Below are 11784 nucleotides of genomic sequence, written 5' to 3'. Positions count from 1 at the left end.
TGACCAGAGAAAAAATTTACCAACTGTCTCGGGGAGCAAACTTTTAAGCAACTGCTTTGTCTCTTGTATTTTAAACCCCACATTGCTCAGACTTCATGTTTCAGGCCACCAACACATAACATTTATCAGAAAATTTCCCTGGGACTACAAAGAATTATCCAGTGAGAACAAACTCCATCCAAAAAGCAAAAATAAAACAACTGATTTTGATTCTTGGCTTCTCACCATGAGGTTGTGGAATTGGTGAGGACTTCCACAAAGAACAGAGGAAGCATCCTTTGAAAGTAGCTTGGCAATGTTGGTATGGACACATTGCTATGGGGTGGGTTTTTGCAAATCCACACCCAAACAGGCAGACTGAAGTTAGCAGGATTGCTTGAGTTACCCGTGGGCTTTTTTCCTGGTGCCTGGTCTGAATTATTTCTATGTGTATGTCTCAGAGTGCTATTATCAGCATCCATAAGTACCACAGCTGGATCAGGACTGTGCATCTACAATACCCCCTGGCATGGCATAAAGAGGGGAAGCTTGGGGGTTGATTTGACATGATGTACTACAGTTCTAGGACTTTTTAGCTACATAACATTTACCAGCAATGTGGCTTATATTCAGTTGCAGGTCACAGGCATGCCTGAGCAGTGCACTAATTGTGGAGGATGCTGTGCTGACAACACAAGCTGGTTACCATCGGGAGCACTCCTGCATGACTTCAACCTTGGTCCACCGGGAAGGAAACCACTCTGAGCACACTGGTGATGTGCATAAGGGATTACTGCAAAAGCACAGAGATTGATGCCAGGTAAGGAATGCCTCCAGCATACGTTAATGTAGAGGCATACCATGTACAGTACTGCCAGCTGTGCTGTGCTGAGCACCATGTACTTGTGCTCAGTTATCTTCTGCAAGCAAGGATTGAGCTGCATCTGCATGGCATATTAGTCCCTTTATTCCAGCACTACTTGATTATAACCCATTGCCATAATTAAGATGAATAATACTGGGAGAACAATGTGGAACTGCGTTTGTGATCAATGAGTTTTCTGAAGTCAGCAGTGATTTTAAAGGCTTCAGTGCCTTGGTAAAACTCAAGAATAAACTTCCATTTCAGAAGGTGGAGCTATTCTGAAAACCAGCTCTTTTTAATGCATCTCTACTTAGGAGCCCCAAAGCAGCTGGATCACTTGCCATTTTCCATATGCTGGGCCAGTATTTGCCTGTGCAATGGACTATTGCAGTGTCCAGAAAGCAGTATCTGAAATTAATCAGCCCAAAAGCCTAAATATCAGCCAACACTTATGAACCGAATAGCACTTAAATTTGATTAAAGTTCTGACTGAAAACTCAGGTGTAGTTAGCAAAGGATTTTTAAATTACAATTTCTCTGAAGTGTCCTGGGCTAGAAAGGCGCTTACACATAAGCAAAAAGGGCTGGGAGTGGGGGGTGAAAACCCAGTAAACAAATCTGATGAAAAATTCTACTTCAACTAAAGTCTACATCTTGACATCCTACTAATGTCAAAGTGAGACAAGCTGAGGCTCAAAGGGAGCAGGCTGAAGCCTTTGTTGCTACCTAGGCTCCTGTGGTCATTGTCCTTCCTGCAGCATTCCTACATGAAAAGTATTTCTCAGCCTAGACTCAGCAAAGCTCTTAAGCACATGCTGAACCCAGTCAAATCAAGACTGGACAAGAAACAAGCTCTCATTCCATTAAGAGCTGTAACTTCACGAGGCACTTCTGCAGTGAACTTTATATGGCTTGTTTCATGCGAAAGGTTCAAACCCTTACCCCCAAAAAAATAAACCACATCTTTAATCCACTTCAGCAGAGTGCCTAGTGCTGTCAGGACCCCGATCACACACAGGACTGAAAATATGGCTACACTAGTTGTCTACTCTTAGCAAAAATAAGCCAGCCCCAAGGAATTACAGCTTTTTACCCGTTGCACTGGAAACTCTAGTTGATGAGCTTTCTCCCCCAAATAATGCGACATTCTGAAGTTTAGTTTAACTTGGCACTTCTCCTTCTCTCTGCTTTGAAAGGCATACAGCAAAAAGCAGCTCTAAAATATTTGTCCAGCAGAAGTTCACCCTCGCAGAGTAAAGAAACATTGAGAACAGAATGGAAATAACAAAAGGATAAGTTATTCAGTTGATTGACTCCACCCTTCACCAGGATGAGATTTTTTGGGACATAATGGCTGGCATAAAGTGCTCTCAGCGCAGGCTCTGAGGCTGAAATTCTCCCTCCTAGCAGTGCAGAATGCACCCTTGGCATGAGGCAGCTTTAAGGCAGCTTTGTGTACCTCTAATCTACAGCCGAGACATCCTAGGCCCAGTCACGCATGCAAGCTGGGGCAATCTGTAAGCTCTTCTATGGCACGTCTGCTGCCAACAGACATTCCGGCAAGCAAGGGTCAGTGGGATTCAGGAATAATCTCAACACGTCACCTTCTGCCAGGACAGAATGCCGAGAAGGGACTGTCTAGCAATTTTTTTCAGTTGCTCTTAAACTAGGATTCCTTGAGGCAAGGCTGAATGTCAAGTTGGAGGTACCGACAGCTTTAAGACTAATCTGCAAACTCAAGCAGCTAACCCAGATCTGATATTAAAGGCCCTCCAGATCTGATAACTGAGACTTTTATAATAAACAATCTTTATGAGGACTGCTTGAATTCACCTCCAGGGTTCTTTGGCCTTACAGCTTTGTAGAAAACTCATCTCCTTTATACTGTAACACAGTCAGAAATCCACTTTCGGCACAGGAGCAAATACTGACTTATACTCCCTCTGCCTCAAGTAGCTGCTTGCCTTTTTATAAACAAATTCATGTGCAGTGACTATAAAGCAGAAACAAGTCTCCTAGGGAATGTTATGTATTCACATGATACATGCTGGTGTGTTTTAGGAAAGTGATACGGAGTTTGGAGATGAGGGGATAATAAAATGAAGAGAAATAACTCATCTAATTCTTCAAAGGAAAAGACCACTCAAAAAAAATGTGGATGGACTCCAGCCTTATAGGAATTTCCTTCCATTCTGCATTTGGCATCAAGTTCTTTCTGATTTCTTTACTCAGGCATATTTTCCTTCAGGGAAAATACATTACAGTTAGAACACTGCCCATGATTTCATAATAGGTATTTATGAAGTTAATCATACTCGCGTCTCTCACGGCGTCTGTTAATCTGGGCTGGTAAATTCCTAATTATCCTTGCAGGGCAGCAATATCAATCCTGAGTCCTAGTACAGTGTGTTGCCACGTTTAATGTTCAAGGAAAGAACATGTTCTTTAGGTGTGATCAATGAGGGCTGTCTGGTACCGCAGTGGGCAATTTGCAGTGTACACCGAAACTCTTCTACTACATTCATCTCCTAAATCTTTTCCCCTCTTTGCCTGTTAGATTTCCTCTCAAGGAAATCAGGGGAGAGCTACTGTGATAAACATCTAGCAGAAACAGACACGGATCCATTCAGTTAGATTTGTTTTACTTACAGAAGAGCAGATGAGGGAACATACAATACAGAAATGAAAAGGTAGCTGCAGAAAGAAGCAGTTAAGTAGCTGCGCGTCCATGGTGGGTAGGATGAGAAGTGAATGACTAACTGAAGAAAGCATGACTTAGGCTAGATATTGGGACTGCATTTCGTAGTGATACCGACAGCTGAGCACCAGGACAGGTTTGACCAGGCAGGCTGAGTAGCCTCTGTCATTGGAGAGGTGTGGTTTGGACATGGTTGGCCTCGCTTTGGGACAGGAGGATGAAGTTCCCTCTCCAGGGCCTTGCTGATTTGCATGGAGGATTTTAGGGAAGTCACAGATGTGCCAGGTTACATCAGACAAGACCTAGTGGATATTCATGATTTTTTAAAAAGCAAAAGCAACTAGCTGAACAGAAATGGACTAGCCAAGTAGAAATTGACTTTGTTGATTTCCACCTGCCATTTTAATCACTTCTTACTGATCACCACAGCAAAGCACATAATTTGTCACACTGTAACACAAAGCCTACAGCACCTCAGCACAAGTCTTCCCTCTCAACCAAACTGCTGCAACTCAGTGATGCTACAGAGACAAAAAATCTGGCCCAAGCTGTGCTAAATTCAAATTAAAGAAGAAAGAAATTACAGCACAGTGGCACTTCACAGCAGACTCTAGCTTTTCTCGCTGACACCTCTGGTTGTCCTTTAAACATGTTTAAACACAGTCTGTATTTGCCTCTCGATGCTGATGCTGCAGTTTAAAACCAACATTTCACATGCACAGTCCAGCACTCTGCATTTCTAATTAGAGCTGCTGCAGCAGCATCTAAAGTTTTAAAATACTGTTGTAATAAATTCTGCAGCTATAAATTCAATATTTCATAAAGGCAGGTAAAACCTTGTAGACAGAGTCTGAGGGAAAAATTTGCTCTTAATTGAGTCCTGTAATAAAGCATTTCAGGGAGAGAGAGGACAAGCAAGCAAGCTGGATTTGATCCTTCAGTCCTGCCTCCTCCACCATGAATGAGAACAATGCAGCATGCAGGAAAGGAATTCCTTGATTTTAAGCAACATCTTTAGAGTAAAAATCCCTTTAGACTTTCTCCAGTCTTAAGGACCACTTTATAGATTCTGGTTACATGAAAAATCCCATCCTCAAATGACAAATAGAAATTTTACATTTAAAAAGACAGCAGACTAGAGAGTTCAAAATGATCATTCATACTATGACAGCAACTAGTATCACAGCTGAGACTGAGGTACAATGATGCAAGTAGCCAATGTATACCCACAAATAAGAAGCCCCTGCCTTAAATAATTGAAAATGTAATAAAGAAAGAATTAAGCACTCTTTGGAACTTCGGAGAGTCACTACACTCTTTCTTCTTACTACTTGATGAGAACTTGAGCCAAGTTGTCTGGAAACTCAGCAAAGAGCCTAAAGCTAACAGATTATGGAACAAAAATAAATATGGAGCCAGATCTGCATCCCAACAGAGATACCGTCGATCGCAGTGGTGTTGCACTAACATCCTCAAAAGCATAACCCATGATGTTTGAAGCTAAAGGCCCTGAACCAGAACTCTGCTTCTATGCCTTAATCTTAGGCAGTGAGACTTGTGGGATTTCCAGTCATCCTCACAATCCTTTACTCTCACAAGGAGGAAGTGTCAGCCTGGACATGAAGAACAGATAAAGGAAACACACCGATGTTGACCTGACAACATAACGTGTACCTTTACATTCAGCAAAGCTTCAAAGCACAGGGAGAGTTTGCTCCTGTTTAGAAATCCAAATTTAGGCACCCAAAAGCATATCACAGAATCCAAATATCTGACCTCAATTTAGGGCGCTGCTGCTGCTCCCACTTAAGTTGCACTGAAGTTTTTATATACTCACACTTTTGAAATTAGGCATTTATGTAACTGTCCAAATAGGAATTTAGAAACTAAACATAAAAAACCTAACCCTGCGATTAGTTTCTTAACTAAACAACAGTCCTCTCTGCCTTGTGGGTTTTTTTTTTCCCCCCTAAATGACCAAATTACTAATGTTATCCTCCATCACTCACTCAGGGTTTGGGCTTGAACTAATTGCAAAGGATGTACAAAACAGCTATTACAGGGAACTGTCAGCAGCATGCAATAGCAAAATAAATCCTGCCTTTGCATGGGTTTATGATCACGCTGATGCATGCCACTTTGGAGGTAAGTTTTTAAATACTGTGCCATCTTTGGATTCTGCAATAAAAAGAGAAAGCACTGGCACTGTCAGGGAAGTGGCACTTCCCAGGAAGCATTTCGCAAGAGTTACACAGAGTGCAAGTAAAGCATCTGGTCTGATGCCCAGGAAAGACAAACAGCCCTACCATCTAGGGGAGCTCAGATCCACAAAACAAGCTCTGGGAGAGCTTAGATCTCTAAAGTGTTGAGTTTTCAAACAGCTGGGCACCTCGATTTAGCAAAACAACTAGACTCTACCAGTGATCAGTAGAGAAGGACAGACACATGCAGCAAGCGCATTACTCCTTCCCATGAACAGCCTTAAACATGGGGGAACCCACCGTAGAGGTGAAGCCTCTCTAACTAGTTTGGATTGTACAAGTAGTATTTAGACAGCTAAAATTACCACAAGAAAGATCACCTCGCCTACATATGCAAGCAAAGATGAGACCAAGGCTGAAGCCGTCGGATCCTCTGCCATAAAGATCCTTCCACAGACTCCCCTGCAAACTGCAAAGGTCTGCAAAGCGACTCTAGAGCCAAAGCAGGATTCTCAGTGTGCACTTCTGCACAAAGAGAACAGTGCAGCTATTCCAACCACGTACCAGACAAAACGTGATTTGCTGAGAATTACCGAGAGCTCCCATCACGTCCCTGAGTACCTCCTGAAACAAGAAGTCTCAAGCCTGAATAAGTCTCAAGTCCTGCCCAGACTCACAGGTGTGACTGGGGCAGAATTTAGCCCCAACAAGGTCCAGAAGCAAAGGAAGAACATCACTTTGCTGACAAAGCTTGTTATCAGACAAATGAAAAAAGTACCCAGCCTGGGTGCAGTATTATCATGGTTGGAAGGGACCTCTAAAGGTCACGTAGGCCAATCCCCTGCAGTGAGCAGGGACATCTTCAACTAGATGAGGTTGCTCAAAGCCCCATCCAGCCTGATCTTTAATGTTTCCAGGGATGGGGCATCTACCACCTCTCTGGGCAACCAGTTCCAGTGTTTCACCACCCTGTTATAACATGGTGTTCACTAGCTATTCCAAAGCCACCTTTTGAAAGTAGGGGGTCTCTCTGCACTGGCCAGGTCACACAGAGAGTCCTTTAAGGGCATGTCAAGGATCTTCACAGAAGTGAGAATCTGGCTCAAAATCCATCCATTCGACAGTAACCTCCTTGTGTATCACAAAAATATTGATTACTTTTGCAACACAAATGGTAAAACTTGTTTAATAGCCGTACTAGCTTTGAGAGTTTTCCAACATGCTTAACAAAACTACAAATCAACAAAGTAAAACAAGCTAAGGAGTGGTTCTAGCTAAATGCCAAGTACATCAAGAAGAAAATCAATCCATGCGAGCAAGTAGTAGCCCTTTTTTTGTTGTTTTTTTTTTTTTTTGCTGCTGTCTTTATGCTTAAGACTAAAATAGCCAAGATATATTTAATGCATAGAATGACTGCAACGATACGTAATACTTGAAACAGGGGCCTGGGATAAGTCTCATCAGCAACAATAATTGTTTACCAGACACAAATATCCTGTAGGTGTTAAATGAACACCAGGGACTAGTGTACAAGTGACACAGAGAAAAGATTGTCCTGGGCTATTGCAAGCCAGGAGCACAGCTGTGAAATTGCTCTGGCAGACACTGTTACAGCTAATAACATGATCCTTTCAAACACACACATTAGTCTTCATGGCATTTGTAATTTGTTAAAACTCCCAATCTGTCACTTCATTCTGAGGACATGATGAGAAAGCCTGTACTCTGCTTGCCTGCACATACCTTGGCTTATCAGTACTTTTTACACGTTTTACAGCGCTTCTGACAAACACTGGGCAGGTATTAAGGGGCAAGCAAAGAGGAGAGTGATTTCTGTTGCTTGCACACTTACAGCTACATAAGGGACAGCAGCACAGGCATGCCAGGGAAAATAGCATTTGTGAGATTCCACACCAGCACATTCAGAAGTACAGCAATTGCAATTCAGGTGCAAAGATAAACCACTGGCACCATTTAAATGAACTCTGTGTTTCTGAAATGCCAACTGTAAAAAACTGCTGATATTTAATTTCGTTAGATATACTGCATCTGGTGTTTATGGCTTAGTGCTGTTGCCAGAGAGCCCCAGGAGCTTCGGTCTGGGAGCCAAGCCAGTGTCTACCAACTTAGTTGGACTACTGTGGATACACAAAGATCCAATATTCCTCTGATTTAAAGCTTTCAGGCAGATTTTCAGAGACTTTTGTTTTATTTATAGCTAGCATGTGTGGAGAGAAATGAAACAGTCATTTAATATGCTGCACAATTATGGGCTTATTTCTTCCAGTTTCACATTTCAGTAGCTTATTTTGAAGCGCAGAGAATTGGAAATCTGATTTCTACCTTAACCATTCATATGTGGATAGACACAAAGAAATTCAGTAATAGAATGCCTTTCCATTAGAAGAGGAAAAAGCCAAATACAGTTTCATGACAAAAGCTAGACACTTGCACTATTTATACAGACAGTCATCTTAACTGTTACGGTCACGTAACAGTTAAATGTTTTTCCTTCTTCCACTCCTTCTGGCACAGATTTATATCCTTCTGTTACAGGAAATTCTGACTTGTCAATGAAGATGCCCTGGTGTTCTGATCCCTGAAGTTGAGTCTCTTCTGCTTGAAACTGGAGTAGGTGCTCTCCAACCCTCCCTACAGAAAATCAGAAGAATTCTGTTCATTAAATTGACAAAAAAAAAAATTATGCCTCAGTCTAAAGAAAATTAAACAGAATTAGTAAAAACAAAGAGTATATATTCTATCTTCAGGGAATATTTTAAGCATCTGCATAGACAGAAGTATTAAACAAGTGTGCACAATTTTATTTCACAGGGACATGTAGGATGCTTGGCCATCTGCTGAAAATGTAAGGCTGCCAAATATCACAGATTCACACCTTGAGTCTGGAAATTGAGTTCACGTGGCAAATCCATGTATTTCTTGTGGTGTCTGCATTCCACTGGCCTTTCCTTTACCTACTACTCAGTTTTACACTTCACTGAGTCCTAAGCTGGATTGCTTCACAGTTTTTGAACAAGCAGAGCCCAATTTTGCAAAGTCCACTGACTGCCACAGATCTGCTGGCAGGGTACCTGACTGTATGCTTGACAGGTTTTCAGAATTGGGGAACATAAGAAAATCAGAGTGTTTGGGAGATCAGGGCCACCACTCAAAGGCACTGGCATCAGGAAAAGGAATAACATTGTGCAGTTCAGGGAAAATTCTTCCATTCTGAAAAAGTAATCAAAAGGAAAATCCTTAAAGGCTGAACTTTTACCAGCCACTAGCTTATACTATGAAAAAAACCTGAGACTTCCATGAATATCTGGCTTAATCAAAACCCTGCCATACTTTTAATTCATATAAACCTGTTCCTTGTGTCTAATTAGCTGAGAGTATGGGACTAGTGTTCCCCTAATTTAAAGGGTCTTAACCAGACCAGGACTAAGGCAACAACAGTAAAACAAGGTTTCAGACAATCTCTTTGGAAATCTTGCACAGATTCATCATCTTGCCACTGTCTATAGTGGAGAACTTTATGGTGAGATCTGCTAGATAGTGCAAAAGTCACCATTACAGTTGTTGAGCCTGGCAGGAAATAAATTTCTAGCACTTACTGGCAATTGGCAAGATGACAAATATAGATTGCACTTTTTAAAGTTCAGAAACCTATCTAACATTAATGCTGTTTTTCATAATCTTTCCTCAAATATAGAAGTGATCTTTAAACTCCCCTATTATTTATTAGGTAGTTAGCCAATTAGCTGGCATCCACTCACAGATTTTTACCATTGAAACTGCAGTATACCTCTAGTGCCTTCACAGCTCAGAGCTTTGGGGTCCAGTCTGGCTAGGACACAACACGACATGTATGTCTATGACTGCAGCTTGTATTGCTTTACCCCCAAACAGGCTAGCCAGTGCAGGCATCACAGTCACTATGCTGATTATGGGGGAAGCCTCACAGTTTAAGATAAGAGTCAGGTCAAAAAAGCTGAAAAATACTCTGACTTTTTACCTTTACTAAATTATTTGCTTATAGAGCTGTCTTGCCAGCAAGCCTGAGCTACCTAATTCAAAGGTAAACCAGGTAGCATTGCTGAGCTGTGGTCACTGCTGTACAGACACATCATGTACAACAAAAGCTACATCACCTCTTTTCTTTTACCTCATGTTTTGATACTTTGTAAGGAGTGTTTTTCACTGGACAACTTATCTGCCTGCTTATGTCCAGGATGTGCTAAATTACGTGTCTTTTTCTGTAGGTTTCAACAGAAACTGCAAACAGCATTTCACAGGATTCAACTTTTCTTGTTCTGTCTTATCTGTAAAATAGGGATAACCCTCACCTGTGTTGAAAACTTTATTTTCTAGGAGCACTTACACAGCAAAGCCAGCTGCCCTCCCTGCCTCTAAGGGGTCATGCACAGCATCCTTGAAATTGTGGGATATCTTTAATTCCTTCTCCCTTCCAATCTGCTGCCATTATTTAAAAATTATTTCTTCTGAAGGTCTTCAGGTTTTTTTTCTATGCAGATTCCTGCTGGCATACCCATGTTTGAAGAAGTTTTTTGAAAAGTATCTGTTGTCAATCCACATCATTCATCACCTCGAAAGCCAAATGGATTTCTCAGAACTCCTGCTTATTTAGCCATCTTTCTCTGTAGTTCTCCCTATGGGACAGAATGAAATTAAATTTAAACTAGGCTTTAAATTATTTAGTCAGAGATAATTGAGTTTGGAAAGTCATACTAGAGAACGATCACCCAGGGAAGTAGCTAAATATTTTGGAAGAGGAGGGGGGACAGGAGAAGGGAGTCGACGTGTCATATTAGGTATAGTAAAATCACAGATGTTATCAGTTCTCATAGTAAAAGGCACAAGCTGCTCTTTCATTCTGGTTGTGCAGAAAATAATTTCCTGCACACTTAAGAACAGCATCCTTTCTCCTCTGAAGGAATTGGGCCCTAAGGGGGCTGAAAAACCTGGTGAACAGATTACCTCATTTTTAGGGGAACTACATTTTCCAAATAAAAGAAGAACAAGCAGAACTTGTTTTTACATTATTAACTTCTCATAAGGCCATGAGGGCCTCCTATAAGGGACAAAAGCTGACTAGAATAAAAAGGCTGTGTTGATCTCACCGCTGCTTTTAACTCAACAGTGACACAGACAGGTTTCCTTGAGGAAAAGGTATTTTCTAGTTTAGCTGTATCTGAATCTATCATAAAACAAGGATCATTCATATTCACCTTAATAAAATAGCTCTGTCGATATCCATCCTTATTTTACTCCCCTCTCTCTAGCCATCATGAACACCACCATTCCCCTGGATTTATCCTGATAGAAGCAGAGCAGGCCTGCAACTGCTTTCCTTGGACAAGTATTTCCTAATTACCTTTTCAGAAAAACCCAAACCGTACCCTAACAGACTAGAAAAAATCCACTCTGACTGATTAGAAAGGAAACAAAACAATGTAGGAGCTGAGGGAAGACACTCAGGGCTGGCACACACCAGCACCTCTGAGGCAAAAGGACACTGTTTTGGGCAACTCTCGCACGCTGGGCTTACTGCTGACTATGTCGTGAATGGCTCCGGGTGAGCATCCTGCTGGACACTGCTTTTTTAGTTTTCCAGGGATGATGGACAGTCCTGATCAGGCAGGGAAGGACCACGATTGCACAGTGACCTTGACAAGCAAAAATGTTCTTCTCTGTGCACACACATATACGTCACAGAAGTAAGCAGGAACACACCTCTATGTGTGTGTAAGCACACACTGAGGCAGCAGTGACCACTCTCACACGCATAGCACAAATAAACATGCTTTTACATCATACCAGCGATCAGAAACTTCTGGGCTTGGTATCTCTCCCCAGAAAGCTCCACTATAACACTGTCCCCGCGGCAGAAGCACCGCTCTCCTCTCCCCAGCGCCGGGAGAGGCCTCGGTCCTCGCCCCGATCCAGACACCCTGAGAGAGCCAACAGCCCGGCCCGCGGCTGGCGGGAAAACGGCGCGGGCCCGGCCTTCCCCCCCC

This window comes from Aptenodytes forsteri, unplaced genomic scaffold, assembly GCF_000699145.1.
Source record: "Aptenodytes forsteri isolate BGI_AS27 unplaced genomic scaffold, ASM69914v1 Scaffold582, whole genome shotgun sequence".
Taxonomy (NCBI): domain Eukaryota; kingdom Metazoa; phylum Chordata; class Aves; order Sphenisciformes; family Spheniscidae; genus Aptenodytes; species Aptenodytes forsteri.
The sequence above is the reverse complement of the archived record's forward strand: the minus strand, read 5'-3'. Positions refer to the sequence as shown.